The sequence below is a fragment of the Thermobia domestica genome, chromosome 3 (assembly GCF_964235325.1).
Source record: "Thermobia domestica chromosome 3, izTheDome1.hap1.1, whole genome shotgun sequence".
NCBI classification, from domain to species: domain Eukaryota; kingdom Metazoa; phylum Arthropoda; class Insecta; order Zygentoma; family Lepismatidae; genus Thermobia; species Thermobia domestica.
In genome coordinates, this window is record NC_137456.1 from 78,194,820 (window position 1) to 78,212,380 (window position 17,561).

Here is a 17,561-nt window from a genome sequence, read left to right on the forward strand (position 1 = left end):
AGAACATTTATCAACGTTTAAAGATACGCAAGTCAGTACATAATATACATGGACTAATTACGAAGGGTATATTGAAAGTCGTGAGCAACATTTTTTCACAACCGTAATCTTTATTTGTAAGTGAAACCAAATATATAATCCCGAACTACAGACCTTTCTTTCACTTTTTTCCCACATAGTCTCCGTTTTTTTTTTTTTTTGACACATTTTCCCCATCGCATCGTTCTGCAAGTTTGAAAATGCTCTTACGATAGAATTCCGTTCCAGCTTCCCGTTGAGACTGACGCAATGCTTGCCGAATATTCTCCATTGTCTCCTAGCGGTGGCCTCGCATCTGTTCCTTCACAAAACCGAAAAGGTGGTACTCGGAGGGTACAATGTCGGGGCTGTAGGGAGGACGTGGAAGTGTTTCCCACCCAAATCTTCTGATCTGCCCCATAGTGGCACGTGCAGTATGCGAACGCGCATTATCCTGTTGGACGATCATCTTCCCTCCAAGACGTTTATCATTCAAGGCACGACGGAGCTTCAAAAGTATCTGGATGTCGCAGGCAGAATTTATGGTTTGTCTTGGACCAAGAAAGTCAACCAGAATGCAACCCTGTGCATCCCAGAAGACGCTACCCATAACTTTCCCTACCGATTGCACTGTCTTCGCTTTCTTCTTTGGAGGCGAATTCAATTGGTACCATTCCATACTCTGTCGTTTTGTTTCAGGTTCATAATGATGGAACTAGCTTTCATCTCCAGTCACAATACTCGTCTAAAAGTCATCAACTTCATGTCGAAATCTCTGAAGAAGGGTTTGGGCAATGGTTAATCTCTGACATTTGTGGTCCTCGGATAATAAACGTGGGATCCAAAGGGCACAAACCTTCCGATAAAACTGTTCTACAAGGGTTTGATTACGGTGATAAAAATGAGTGATCCTATACGAAATTATCGCTCTAAATCCGAATCCGACAATAAAAATTGCCGAGCTAAGGCTGATAAACAAGGAATTGATTCAGCTTGGTAATCAATGACCGGAGGTGGGCTGAAAATACCTCACTATTACTAGGGACGTGAAGTTTTCGTTTTAACGATAACATCGAAAACTTGAAAAAGGTAAAGTATATAGATACACCTAAATATATGATGGAAGGACGTTTTTGGTGTTTCTAAATCGCGAAATAAAAAAATCGCGAATTAAAAAAAGAACACCGAAATATACTGCATAAAGCGATAGATTCAAGAAATCGTCATGTTGGCCAGTAATACTAATAAAATAACAAAAGTTTCCTTTGCAACAAAATGTCATTCACAGAAGACCATCAGTCCTGTTATTTTTATACCGATTGGTTAGTGAAAGTTTGCCCCTGAGATTTTGTTGCGTGTGCTCTTGAGGCATTATCTTTGGCAGCTTCCAACGTTGATTTTGAAAGATATTTTTTCAGAATATAACTCTGTAGTTACGGTAAAGAGGCAAAACCTTAAAGTAGAAAATGTGGAAATATTGACAATTTTGTGCTATGAAAAATAAGAAACATTGAAGAAACTATAAATTCGCCATTAAGTGAAAATGTGTGTTGATAATGATATGAATTGCGTTTTGAATAAGTGTATTGTGAATTGATTGTTTTTTGAAGTGAAGAAAATGTTAAGAAACACTGCAGTGTGGTCAATATGTGTACCTAAATCATACATTAAATAAATCCAAATTTAGGAGGGATATCGAGCCACTTTTTCTTAGCTGGTAAGTCCAAAAATATAATTTATCCTTTTAAATTTAAGTTGTCAAAATTTAAAACTATTCGTTTACTTTCACAGATCACTTTTTCTTTGTGTACAATATACTTTATTTTCAAAACCATTACAAAACAAAGCAAATATTCTCTATTTCCTTGTATTAAATCGCGAAAAATAACACCGATTTTGGGCAAAAAATAACACCGATTTCAGGGATAAAATAAAACGAAAACTTCACGTCACTAACTATTACTTAGAACCAGCAGCGCCGATTTCTGTATAACTTCTTTTTGACGGGAGGATGACGTCCAAGGATGGGTGTTCCATTGTTACATATCGAAGTAAAGACTCAAGCAAGTAAGTCCAGATATAAGGGAAACCCACACAAATTTTGGGGAGTGGGACCCCCTTCGGCCTCCCAATCATCGGCTTCCGTACTTGGGATCAAAGTAGGTCTATATCTGTCTATAAAAGTCCCCATACTTACGCATACCAAGTCTAATATTTTGAAGTCTAACAAACTGTTTGCTTGTCATAATATGAAACGTCATAATAATTCGAACAAAATATTTGCTTTTGTTCAGTGCATCTAATATAATCCTTTCAGGTTAAGACGAAGAACGAAAAACATACTTCCTTTACAAAGAATAGAAACAACCTTGGACTATTACAATGGTTTTTAACATTGCATCATCGTTACATATTTCCGTGATTTTGTATGTCAGTGATAAATGAGAAGTTTTGCAATAATTCTCAGACAACACTACAGTATTGACTCATACTTGAAACCAAATAAGGAAAAGTCGAATTCAATAACATTTTTCTAGAAGATAACGAACTCTGGTGAAGACAATAAAGGAGATCACGCGAAACGCACGTATTTCCAGGTATGGGATATGGATGGCCACCTTAAATTCACCGTTACCCGTAAAGATGCTAATGGATTGATTCCGTTATAGAATTCGGCTAATATCTATTGCAAAATTAATAATAATAATAATAATAATAATAATAATAATAATAATAATAATAATAATAATAATAATTTAGTTCTTTTCAGTTCAAGAGTCATCTTGTGCAGTAACGGATAGACGTTCGTATTAATATTACTAGTTATAATACCCATTTGCATGATTCTAATAACACTAATCCACTATACGTATATATAAGAATGAAAGTCACTAGTTTGTGACTTAATAACTGTTGAACACCCGACCGATCTTGATCACACTTTCAACATAGATGAGGTTTGGGCCTGGGATTTTTTTTTTTTTTTTTTTTTTTTTTTGTCATTTCACTTTGACAGTGCAACTTAGGGGAAAAGGAGGGAGGAGATATTTAAAAATGATTGAAAATAACGGATATTAATGTCCAATCCATAGTTTTTGGGGTCGCTGAGATGAAAAGTCACACTTCCGATGCCATTTTAATCCAAATTCAGCCTCGCAAATTGTGGGGGGGGGGGATACAGTATATAAAGGAATTGAGCATTTAATGTTTTTATTTCAACCTAGCGAAGCGAGTAATCAACGCTAGTATCGAAAAAATGTGTAATTTGCTCCTGTATGTAATGAGGAATTCTTGAGGGTTTTGCTGCAACAAGTTACAATAATCGGTAAGGCTAGAAAATAACAGCGTACAGCTACTGAAACTTATACTCTTCCATATAGACGATTTTGAAGTGCTCTCTCACTTATGATAGTTCGCTCTTCCACCACCTATTATAGATATTCGTGTGACTACAGCACTTTTGACAGTTGCTCGATATCGTATTTTTTCACTCGAGAAGACTTATTTGCGAGTGTACACTAGGAATTTTATTTCCATTCTTGCTGACATACTTTCCTCAGCAGGGGTCACATTTAATCAGCGGCAGAATGCTCACCTTTCGTGCAAGGAATCCTAGGTTCGATCCTGGGTTCTCATGGAGTTCTCAAATTTCCTCCTATTTTCTCACTCCACCAATTATTTCCTAATCTTTCAGTTTCATTAATTATCCGTCTTCCTTACTTAAAGACATAATCCTGGGACGTTAAATTAAAGGATTTATTTCATTTAGCTTTCGAGAAGCTAGAAACTGTGCTCACTTTACGATGTGAAAGGCAAAATTTTCAGACCAAAGGCACAGTAGTCATTTGGGATATCATCGTGACTTCACTGGGATGTCGGTGAAGGAATAGAATGCCAGCGATGACTTTGCTGAATGTCTGGACGTCTTATTTTGATGCAGCTTCACCCGTTTGGTGTCCGCTCCATACAGTGTTGGGATTTCGTTTTTGACATAGGGCCCATCCTTCAAAACATGTTCCTGCTAATAGGCAGCATTGATTTTCATAGCGTTGTGTTAGCTTTAAAATTTTTTCCTGTATAAAAATCCATCTACGACCATGAATTTGCATGGATAACTTTCGGTGCAGTGACGAACGAAATTGCTTTGACTATTACTTCATCATACTTCTGTACGTAATTGCTCGAATCTTTCCATAATCGGTCTGATACATTCACGAGTCGTCTACGGTGACCACTAGTACTTTTCACATTTCATGACATTTTCGGTTTTCAATTTTTTTAAAAAAATCAAATATCTGATAATCGCTTTTGGATTTTAAAAACCGAAACGATTTTCAGTTTCAAAAATGGAAACCGGTTTCTCGGTTTCAAAAAACAAAATTGATTTTCGGTTTCGAAAAACGAAAGCAGTTTTTCTGTCCTGAAAACTTGAACCGATTTTCAGTTTTGAAAATCGAAATCAATTTTCGGTTTTGAACACCGGAAGTGGTTATTCGGTTTGGGAAATCGCAACCGATTTTCAATTTTGAAAAGTGAAACCGATTTTTTGGTTTTGAAAACCGAAACGGATTTACGTTTTTGAAATCGAACATCTGTTATAAAAGTCCTAATTTAATTTTGGGTCTGAAATAGTAAAATTAAAAAAAAAAAAAAATAAATAAACCAACAGTCGCTGGCAATTTTTGTCGCCTCTCCAATATAAGAATACTTTCACGCAAATAAAGGTGCTCGAATTAGGAGGAACGGTATTCTTTTTCTTTCAATTCTTCTAGTTTTCGAAACATTTCCTACATAACCAATGCTCGAAACGAGAAATATCAAATGGTAGACTATATAGTTTGCATATGAATTTTGAAGTGTACCGTTCAATTAAAAACTTTACATGTATAATCTCACTATGAAAAGTGCCAGTATAAAAATTAAATAGAAAGAAGTGTTGTAGTGTGTCATACCAGAGTATACGCCCTATTTCGAGCATTGCATAACATACTCAGCATAATAAATCTCTTTCGGGCTCGGCGCAGGAAGGTATTTTGGGGGTCTCTCAATCAGCTTGTTGGCAATAATAATAATAATAATAATAATAATAATAATAATAATAATAATAATAATAATAATAATAATAATAATAATAATAATAATAATAATAATAATAATAATAGGTGAAATTTTTTGATGACGCAACTGTCTACTTGAATTTTTAGGACAAGTGAGAATACGTTTCTCTTCCACGTAACAAGTAGTATGTGCCTCACGGTTAGAAGTATGTATGTCACTGTTAAGGAGTATGTTTTGAGTCTCCGTTAAGAGAATATAAAAACGACAACATATACAATATATTACTTAATAGTGTATTTATTTTACATATACGGAACATAAATAAATAAAACTTCGAGTATTTGAACCAATAGGATAGAACCTACTAATCATTATTTTACAACGAATGACGTACGTTATTTTGTCGTAAAAATTACTTTTCCATGACTTTCTCGGAAACTACGTATGAGAATTTTCCCTCAAGCATATAAGTAATTTTCTTCAGCTCGATGTGTCATATCTTTACGCAATATTATCGTTAAAACAAAAATTAAAGTTGAGAAGTTAAAGATAATTTTAAGCTAAATAAATCATTAAGCATATTGTATACTGTCATTTTGATAGTGCCACAATGAAAGACATGATGAACATACGAGTATCGTTCGATAATTCCTTAGAAAACAAATCATTTTAGGTAGAATCTTTTTCACTTTTCAACATCATCTCCTTTTATCTCGACACATTTTCCCCAGGGTTTCTGCAACTTTTTTAAGCCGTCCAAAAAATAGGATTTCAAAAGGTCCTTAAATTAGGTATCTGCTTGGGCGATGCCTCCTCTTTCGACGTGAATCGTTTTCCACCGAGCAATTTTTTTCAAGTTTGGAAGTAAAACAAACCCCTGAGGGCCAAATCTGGTGAATACGTTGGATGTTGTAATATTTCGAATTTTAATTCCATAATTTTCACCATCAAAACTTGTCTTGATGAAAGAGAATCTTTCCTTTCAAAAATGAGGACGTTTTTTCTTGATTTCTTATCTCAACCGGTGTAATAACGATGCACAATACTCTCGATTTATTGTTTGTCCTTTTTACAACTGATCGATGTAGATTCCGCGTGCATCCCAAAAAACTGTGGTCATCACCTCTTCGTCTTCTTTGGAGCTGGATCGTCTTCAAAAACCCACTGTTTCGTCTGTTTCTTTGTTTCTAGAGTCCATGTCTGGTCCACTGTTATGTATCAACGCAGAAACTCGACGGGTTTGAGACGAAAAAACGCCAAACCAGCCTTCAAATCGATCGCACGACTGCATTTATTCTCCACTGACAGCAAAGGCGGCACTCATCTTCCCGAGAGTTTTTTTAAACCCAATTTTTCGTGTAAAATTGTAAACACTGTACCTTTTGATATGTCTGTGGCCTCAACTATTTCGAGCACTTTTATTCATCGAACAGCCAAAGCCGTATCGTGTATTTTGTCAATCATTTCGGAGGAAGTCACTTCCACTGCACGTTCCGAACGATGTTCGTCATTTATGGATGTACAACCATATTTAAACTCATTTACCCAATTGTAAACAGTCGCAAACACAGGGGCAGATGTGCCATGAACCAGAGACCTGCATGGGCCGGGCTTATGCGGGCCGACACTGATTTCTCTTCAGGTCGGGCCGGGCTGGGGCCGATTAATTACAATTCTTTAATCATTATTGACTTTCGTTAAACGATAATTGGAATAAAGCCAAACGTGGAAGTGTGCCCGTGAAAAATGTTACAAAGAATGCAATAGCTATTTAGAGTTTGTGTTGCTTAGCGGCTCCACTTTCACTATAGAGGGTTGCAGGCATTACGCGGTAAATTGAGCTCTGACCTTGACCTTCACTGAACCCAAAATATCACAAGAAGGGGTGGGAAAGTTTTGCCTGTCGCTAAACAATATTGCCATCTTCACTTTCTGCTAAAAATCAATTAAGTTAGATTTTTGTTACAGGAAATGTAGTTTTTCTTCTCTCGATGACAGGCAAAGTTCTAGGAGGCAATGGTACCATTCGGGAGCCAAGCGTCAAGTTGTGAACCAGAGTTTAGAAAATGTTTCTGAGGGTTAGGTCAAGTTTAATACTAAATTTTCAGAAAGATTGGGGCTCGAGCTAAATTTTTTAAAAATTTATCGGGCTGGGTCGGGCCAAAAACTTTTAAAATTTATCGGGCCCGGCCCGGGCTTGGGCCAAGAATTTAAAAAAAAAAACTTATCGGGCCGGGCTCGGGCCGAAAATCTCCAAAACATTTCGGGCTCGGGCTGGACCGGGCCTAGATACATTCGGGCTGGATTGGGCTCGGGCCGAAAAATTCGGCCCGTGCAGGTCTTTACCATGAACTTCATCCAACTCGGCTTTGATCTCTTTTGGTGTTAAACCTTTTAAATAGAAGTGTTTAATAACAGCATAAAATTCCATTTCTTTTCATTTTTCTAAATAAACACAAGTTTGTTTTTTCAATCGACTATAACAGTGAAACCACGTTACGGATATAGCTGAAACTTTAGCAACAGTTCGATACTACTGTGCCGGTGCTGTGCCATCAGTTGTAGCTCAGAATACGTAATAAATAAATGCAACCAAATGGGAATGGAACTGATGCACAACACCTTAATTAACTGTAAAAATATGGTTGAATTTTAATGAAATTCAAATGTTTCTAATTTTGAAAAATGACTAGTTGTGGGAAAGGTAAGAGAAAGAGAAAGGTTTTAACTGAGATAAAGGAATGAGCACTCGCCTGATAATTCCAACGAGGCTGGCGTCGTCCTAGTCATCTGGAACGATGAATGTTTTCCCCTGGAGGAGCCTGGATAAGCTGGAGACAATCAACATCTGGATCTCTATCCTGTTGATCTGCAAGGGGCGTCGATAATGCGTCTTTACGATGATGTTCTCCTACACCTTCATTCCACTAGTCTGCTGACGAACTCAAAAGTGTCTGCGGCGATAAACCAACAGATGGAGCTGGCTATTCTCCAACGGTGCGATCCGCTTCTCTCGTCGATCCTGCACCTATCCTAATTGTGTGTCGAATATCCCTTGTTGTTGTGTCCCTCGTGGTTTTGTTCGGCTGAAGAATGATGACCTAAGAGTCCATACAATCTTGATTAAAGTTTTCTTCCGTTGAATTTTCAAAAGTTCATGATTCTTTCGTTAATAATATAATTTAATAAAATAATCGAATTTAGTGAATTAAGTTAGGAGTTTACACAATTATCTCATGGTCACTTCACATCTAATACACAGTTATTTCACACACCCTCCTCGAAACTGGAAATACATGAAAATTTTAATTTTCCGTAGTACAAAAAATATGGCTGCAATGAGATTGCGCACACTTTTCCAGTTTTATCAGTTTTATCTGATAAGTCATTGACAAGCTGTCATTATATACAGGATTGCGCACAGAAAAATTAAGCAATGTTGTCAGATGGAAAATATTTTCTCTTCTGTTATGGAAATCTGTGAGAAAAGAGCAGCGGAATACTCGAACCCATGGTCGAATAAAATTACTAGGATTGAGCTAATTTAGAAAATACAGAGGAATTAACACTTAAGGATAGAGAAGCTACAAACTGTATTCGAAAAAAAAAACTCTCACCAGTTCTTCCTAGAAATATTACAGAGGCTGCTTCAGTAAATGATTGAAAGAGAAGTTGAGTTCAGTTAGATGAAGAAAAGTTTCTATTTATAAATAAAGAAGCTAAGATTATCATCCTAACCTGTGCGAGTAACATTAGGTACGAACAATGATAGCATTTACTTACATAGTCGTAGTGTATGTAATAAAATTAGCAGGTAGCTACATCATACTGTTTCTAATTACATATTCTAACTAGATTTAGGAAGGCTATTTAAGATATATATTGACATATTCCATATTATTAATAAGTAAATCGTGTAATTTTGCAAGGACTATATTGGAATGCAGTGTAATTAGTATGAGGAAATAGTTTACTCACATCGTTGTATTCAGTGGCGTATTTACGATTTTGTTTCGGGGAGGGCTTTGCTAACTTTCGGGGTGGGGGGCTTTGGCTGAAAATGTGAAAATTCTGCAAGATATTTCATATACTTTACTATAGTAAGTAAGATTTCGGGGGGCGCTTAAGCCCGGAAGCCCCCCTAAATACGCCACTAGTTGTATTATACTAATAATATTGTAATTTAAGTTTATTGTATCGCACATATTATTGTAGCAAGTATCCTATTATATGACCAGATGTTAATGACAGATCTCAATACTTTTACCAAAGCAAAACTTTACGACAATGGAGAAAATTATTCACTTTTTCAATTTTCAATTTTTCCATAAAACTTGGCTATGGAAGTGGGAAGTATGTATAGTATATTACTATTATTATTATTATTAACATTAGGAATGTCATCATAAATGTTTGCTTTGTTTTATTTAGGTTCCCACCTAGAATATGGGCTTCAGAACCCTCAGTAGCTCCTCGAACGAAAATAGGGCGGAAACATTTCACAAACATTACAATTAATAATTCTTGGTACAGATATTTATCAGGTGATCTCTTCTTTGTTGAAGATACAGAGAAACAAAATTGAAATTAAGATCAATTGCGAAAGGATATACCAATATACAAAAAAAAAAAAAAAAGGAAGATTTAAACATACATAACATCATATGGTAGCAGTATGAAATGCTTAACCCTTATAGATTCCGGCTTTTTAAGGTAAATTAGGCTTTCAGTCAAGCGGCTACAGTATCATCCCTATTTATCATAGGATCATAGTTCATACTTCGTTTTCTTTTTACAATAGAGCAACCTTTCAAATGGTACCATTCACATCTCCTTATCATGTCCCTGAGGCGGGAAATTTTGAGAGAAATCGGGACTTTTCTTTGAAAATATTTCTTTTTTTTTTTAATTGAACCCATCTGAACCTCTACTGTGTTAATGCAAAGACCTAAAACTCAACTGGAAAACACTAAGGGCTGTACTAAATGCCTGTACAAAATTTCAAGCTTTTATCTTGAACAGTCAGGGCGGGAAAAATATCAATAATCCCCACAATAACCCAGATTACTGTAAAATACCTTGATTTCAGGCAGAACATTTCCTGAGACATCCCTATTTATCCTAGAATCATAGTTCGCCCTTTATTATCTTCAGAATAAAACTGCCTTTCAAACGGACCCTTCACATGTCTCCATCATGTATCTCAGGCGGGAAAATCGCGATAAAAGGGATTTTTTAAACCAAAAATTCCCTTTTATTTACCTTTTTGCCCCTCTGGATCCACCTTGTACTAACGTAGAGATCTGAAAAAATCTAAATAGTACTCGATGGACCGAATGTTTGTACAAAATTTCAATCTTCTAGGTGCGAAAGCAAGCCCGCCAAAAAATAATGAAAATAGGACTAACAAAAATACTTTTTAAGGTTATGATGTCATCACTTCCTATGTCTCGACGCAGGAAGGCGTGAAACCATACGTAACGTGTACTACAGTGCCTCTAGACTTGAAAAAAGTAAAAAGCTTTATTTTTTTATTTATTTTTTATTTTTTATCGAATAATGAAGACGCTACATTAGTACCTAAAAAGAGGTACTACAACTCCGAAGGGATTCAGATTATGAGACAAGAAAATTTTAGCATTTGGATTGTAAATTTGGAGGTATCATGACTTCTTGTATCTACTAATCAAATTATATTTAGTTAATCCTCAGTATAATATGAATTTTATTTCTAATTTCTGTTTCTATCCTAGTCTGAAGGAAAACCTTCTTTGCGCACAGATTTTAAATCTACCATTGTGGCAACGTTGGGCAAAAATTTGTGTTCAGAAAGACCAACAGAGATTTGTGCGCAACTCGGGATCTATAGTGTGCGCAATCCTGTTGCTCCCAAAAATATTGAAGAAATTTTAAAAAAATGTTTGTTGAAGATAAAAGAGTTCTTTGTATAACATATTGTTTTGAATTAATCCTTGACCGCAAACTTTTGAGTATGTATTCTAACGTAAGACAGTTCATGTACTTCACTAGGCGACCTTGGAATATGTAACGACAGCGTCTCTGGGAACATGGAAAGTAAGAAAAGAAAAATAAACATTAGTGCTTGCATAATATCATTGTGAGTGACATGTGTTTTAAAATGTTAGTGTGGAGTTGCGTTAGTGCTCAGGGAAGGGAAATGAAAGGTATGAATAATAATGAATTCAATTATCAATAGTATAGATTATCAAAACTTAGATACGTAAAAAAAATCATAATCAAATATATAAATATTTCATAAGTGTAAAATCCAATATAGACCTCTCTCTCTCTCTCTCTCTATACATATATATAGAAAATAACTTCAATATCAAAGACGACTAATACGCGAGAAAAGAAAAATCGTTGTAATACTATCTAGCTAACCAAAGATAGTAAAGTTAGACTACACACGAAAGGTACTGATTTCAGTTTGAGGAAATTTAAATTATTTAGGCTTAAAGCGTCCTGTCGCGAATAACCACAACATACATAATTCAGTGCAACATGCAAACCTCTACCTCGGTGGACCAGCCCTAGCTCCTACCTTCAAAAACTTTTTTTTTTTCAAAGGAGGAACTACTGGACAAATCCACCGAAATACAAGTTTACTTTTGCACTACGTGTAATGGAGCAATCGATATTTTCCATAATTTTTCCCCTTCAATTCCCTTTAACCTTATATGCAAAAATACTTTTTTTTGTACCAAATTAGTGGGGTAAGGATCTAATCTACGTTCTGAAATTGTAAATCCCCAAAAATTCCAAGATAGTTAACAATTTATTGTAACAAAATTTTCGAGACAGCAATAATAAATATTTATCCAACAAATTAAATATTGTATATGAAAATGATAACTCGAAAAGTTTTAAATAGTGCAAAACAAATCCAGCCTTGAACTGGGAACGAATACTTTTGTTGCATTCAAACCAAAAGAAGTTTTAACGCTCTTAATTTTCTAACTTTTTTTTTTCACAAAACTATTTAACACATCCTTTACCTTTAATTTTATGAAATCCTCCTTCAAAGTTCCGAAATAGGAGAAGGGTTAGGTTCAAATTTTAAACCAGATTTATCTTTTAGCTTTAATTTAACTTCTTCATTGTCCGCCATTAAACTTATGAGACCAACAGGATGCTTACCTTGAGAAAGATAGTAAATAATGTCAGTGACTGAATCCTAAACGCCACTACGAGCCTCTTACTCTTATCAGCATTTGTAACCATGAAATAGGGAGACGTAAAGGGGGAATAATCAATTTCTTCCACAATTACCTCCTTAACTGAATTCTGAATATATTTCTCAAGTTACTTTTGTTTGTTGGTGGGTATCTGATATGGCTATTGACGAATAGGAGTATTATCAGATAATTCAATATTATATGTAAAATTTTTAACTTTTCCTATTTTACTGGTTATAACATCTGCATAATTTTCTACTAAATTATCACCATACTCTTGCAATTCAGGATTTTTCTGTAAAAGTTCTGATAAAACCTTATAATTACCTTTTCTTTCTTCCCTTTCGGATTCCTCCGAATGTAAAACTGAATGGTCAAACTGCACCTTCAGTTCAGGATCAAAGGACACCCCAACTGCAGCATCTCTCCTACAGACACTTGAAATCACAGTTGTCGGCAATGTTGAAGTTGACGACATCCCCATAATGTTTGAAAAGTTTGGAGTAAGACTGGGGCGAGGTAAAGTTTTAGGCGAACCAAAGGAGCGTGCTGGTTGCTTTCCGCTGACCTCTTCCCTAGAAGTAGATAGGGAAGAGCGAGGAGTAACTGCTAATAACGAAGTCTCTCGAATAGGTACAACTAATTTTCGAGATTGGACCTTATACACTCCATTAGATATGTCTATAACAGCATTATATTTGGAATGAAAACTGTTCCCTAGTAAGATGTCGAAGTCCTTGGATTTAACTATGTAAAACAGTTCAGAAAATTGCTGCCTTCCCATTTTGAAGTAGATTCTAACACGTTGATTTGCTGTTACTTGGATATTTCCTAGTCCAGTAGTCTGAACACTAACATTTTCCACTTTAGTTTTACACTGTTTTTTTTTTTTTTCATATATCAAAATACCGCTTACTAACGTAATTACACGTATTACCAGTATCTATCAAACAATTTACACACTTCCATTTTATATAAACCGGTACGGTATTAGATTTTGAGAAAAGGGGGTATTTTCCCATAAGTTCTTACTCTCCCTTGACCAATCACAAGGTTGAACACAATCCTCTGCACATGTCTGAATATTCCCACCAATATGATCAACACTCTTACTTAATAATTGAGGGGGATTATGATAATACCTTTGAGTTGGTTGCCTTAATTGCACAATTACCTGATCTCTAGTATTTTTAACACCGACCATGGCAGACGATTTCCTGGATGGTACCATATCCCGATTTCCCCTAACAGGTGTTCGCAGTTTATAATAATCGGCCTTATACCTATGCAATATATCATACCGAGCTGACAAAGACATTAATTGCTCAAACGTGTTAGGCATTCCATGTTCTACCAAAAACATATGGGCATAAGGACAGACCATGTTACATATAAGATCACAAACCGAATTTTCACTAAAAGACACGTCAAGGACGTTAATAATGCTTAATTTAAGATCTGCAAATTCAAAAAGCGTTTGATCTTCACTCTGCATTGTGTAAACATATTTTGACATGAACTGGGGACGAGCAACAGTTGAAATAAATCTAAGCATAATTCTCCTACAAATAGTTTGCTACGAATAAGAACCACCGATAACGACCTGTATCATTTCCTGAACTTCACCTCTAGAACGTGAAAGGCAGGCAATGAGAATCAAATCTAAGGGTAAATTCTTACTCCTCACAATACTATTCAATTTCAGTAGATATTTAAATATTAGTTCCGTATTAGAACCATCTATAATAGGGAGTGTTTTTATTTCATTAATTAGAGCTCGATAAATACCATCCGAAGCTTGTTTACTGAAATTTAGAGTCAAATTATTAGAAAAGGAAGTATTTTGAATAGTACTCCTATTTTCATTACAACCTCTGACTCCGCCACTGAAGGTTGGTTGGTTAGTGATTGACTGAATCCACCCCCACGTTCAAATATTGGGTTTTCAAATTCATATGAGTACCCCAGAAACTCATCATTACTAGTACTCATTTCTCATTACTATTTCTCATTTCCTGCTCTAAAACTTGCGAAACTATATTATCTTCATAAGCCTCTATTAATTTCTTCTTAATCTGAACATACATGAGATTATCATATTCTGCGGTTGATTGTAAAGCCAACAAGAAGGTGCGAGCTCCATTTTCTAAACAATATGGCAACAAATGAAGTTTCTGTACATCACGTAGGTTATGAAGGATAGAAAAAATCCTCAAAATGACAAAAAAATGACTGAACTGACTCGTTCAATTTGCCAGAAAATTTGGGGGGTTCTACTAAACGATCTAAAGCAGAAGATATAGCACTAGTATTCTCCATTATATCTATTTTCAAAATCACTCTTATAATAAATTTTTTACACTTATATGTATATATATATATATCAACACCAAAATGTAAATAACACTTCTTACATACTAACGGAAAGAAAAACAAAATATAATAAGTTGGCAAAATTTTCTCTTCTCTCCCAGTTAATCAATCAAATAAGAAACAATGAAATAAAAATTACGCTAACTAAGCAAATGCTCTAACGCAGCGAGGGTGGGCTAAAAGTAACTCTACTCAATTACGCTGTACTGATTACTCAAAATGCATCATTGTTACCTTTTAAAATCTCTAAAGTACCTGACTTATCTATCGAAATTGTTAACTATCGAAAAAGATTTAGTAATTTGGAATCGTTACAACAGCGTAAGCCTCACAACATCTCCATCATGCATGTGGGCTGGTGTAAATATTAAGAAATTTTGGGTTCGTAACAAAGGCGTAAGCCTTAGAGCATCTCCGCCATGTGCCGGTGCTGTGCCATTAGTTGTGGCTCAGAATACGTAATAAATAAATGCAACCAAATGGGAATGGAACTGATGCACAACATCGTATTTAACTGTAAAAATATGGTTGAATTTTAATGAAATTAAAATGTTTCTAATTTTGAAAAATGACTAGTTGTGGGAAAGGTAAGAGAAAGAGAAAGGTTTTAACTGAGATAAAGGAATGAGCACTCGCCTGATAATTCCAACGAGGCTGGCGTCGTCCTAGTCATCTGGAACGATGAATGTTTTCTCCTGGAGGAGCCTGGATAAGCTGGAGACAATCAACATCTGGATCTCTATCCTGTTGATCTGCAAGGGGCGTCGATAATGCGTCTTTACGATGATGTTCTCCTACACCTTCATTCCACTAGTCTGCTGACGAACTCAAAAGTGTCTGCGGCGATAAACCAACAGAATGGTACTCTTGACTTATGGAGCTGGCTATTCTCCAACGGTGCGATCCGCTTCTCTCGTCGATTTTTCACCTATCCTAATCGTGTGTCGAATATCCCTTGTTGTTGTGTCCCTCGTGGTTTTGTTCGGCTGAAGAATGATGACCTAAGAGTCCAATGAATCAGGAAATATCAGGTTATGCTTGAAGGTATGCGGAAAGATAATGAGGAAGCTAGTCGAGTTTATTAACAAATATCTGTTTACAACAGGTGTCTAAGAATGTACAATCTTGATTAAAGTTTTCTTCCGTTGAATTTTCAAAAGTTCATGATTCTTTCGTTAATAATGTAATTTAATAAAATAATCGAATTTAGTGAATTAAGTTAGGAATTTACACAATTATCTCATGGTCACATCTCATCTAATACACAGTTACTTCATACTACGAGTGTGATCTTTCGGATTTTGTATGGACTTATTGAACGAACCTCGTATACTTCACTATGAATTTAATCTTAATGGGTGACGTGCTTGTCATATATCAAGCTTTAGGTATAAAAGATGAGTTTTTCTTAAGTATCTCGAATACTACGCATGTGGTTTTATATTCATTCACATAAATTTTATTCAGCTCAATGAGAAGTAAATGTATAATATATGAACATAATCTTTTCCGTTTAATTATATTGTAGAATTACTATTCTTGATAAAGAAAATATTTTAAAAGAAATCATTGGCAATCAGAAACATCTCTACTGAATACATCACCTGCTAGATATTATTAATAGACCTGTATAAAATTAGATAACATGAATGCATTTTTGTTCACAATAATACTGTTTGTTTCAATTGCATAAAATTCGAGGAAATTAGCTATCTTCATACCTATTGAACTTTGTCACAATAACAATTACAAAAGCGAAGGCGATTTTCTTTTCTTCCTCTGAGAAATAATATCATCACATGTTCAAAATCAAAAGTTAATGTGATTGAAAAAAAAAAATGAATAGATAATATGAACAAAGTATCATAAAATAGTTTTATGCTACTGTTACGCAACCTTTTGTAATCTGGGACTCGCCTCGAATAGTGTTAAACTTTACAGCAGTGCTATTCAACCGTGAATATGCGAAGATGTTTCTGGGGGTACGTAATGCTGCTTCTAGAGTTATACTGGAAATGTCTGTTGACAGTTCACTACAAATGAAATTCGATAACTTATTAATTTGTGACTTTTGTATACAGGGTGTTTCAAAACAACACCGACAACGTTTGGGAGGTGATTCCTGACACCAAGATAAGACGAAAAGTATAGACCAACCTGGGTGCACAAATGCTTCATTTCCGAGTTAGAGGTTGCCGAAAACGTGAAAAAATTAACTTTAAAGGTCCATACATCCAAAACTAGAGGATCTACCGTAGTCGGGTCAAGACTTCACTTAGGAACTAATATGTGCGCTATCCAAAAATACATGTTTCAGAACCCTAAGGTATTCAAGCAATAATTTTTAGAGGCAGTTTGGCTACAGGCATGTAATCTGTTTCTATAAAAATTGTTGCGGAACTACCCCAGGATTCTGAAACATGGATATTTGGATAGGACACATACTAGTTCCTAAATAAAGTCTTGACCCGACTGCGGTAAGTCCCACAGTATTGGAGCTATGCACCTTTAAAGTTAATTTTTTTAATGTTTTCGGCAGCCTATAACTCCCAAATGAAGCATTTGTGCACCCAGGTTTGTCTATACTTTTCGTTTTATTTAAGTTTTATTAATAACCTCCCAAACGTAGTCGGTGTTGTTTTGAAACACCCTGTATATGCACGAAAAGAGTATAATGAAATTAGTGACAGTGCAGTTTCATAACTTCTTCCATTTCCATCAACATATTGGTGTAAACAGGGTTTTTCTGCATTAACATCAATAAAAACGAAGCACAGAAATTGATTGAATCCAGAATCAACTCTGATTCTCGCACTCTCCAAGATTCGACCAGGAATCGAGGAGTTGGCGTCCCGGAAGCAAGCTCAGTCATCTCATTAACAGGGTAGTTCTAAAGTTACTTTTAGATTTTGA

At 35.4% G+C, this 17,561-nt stretch overlaps 1 protein-coding gene across 1 annotated transcript in view; it reads left to right on the forward strand.

Annotated features, from left to right (window-relative positions):
- Positions 1-1,413: 1,413 nt before the first annotated feature.
- The window catches only part of LOC145681460 (putative inorganic phosphate cotransporter), a 184,382-nt gene continuing 168,234 nt past the window's right edge, over positions 1,414-17,561 (forward strand). The window contains exon 1 of the mRNA XM_081753101.1: positions 1,414-1,735. The gene's annotated coding sequence lies outside the window, so the exon portion shown is untranslated. The remainder of the gene's footprint in view (positions 1,736-17,561) is intronic.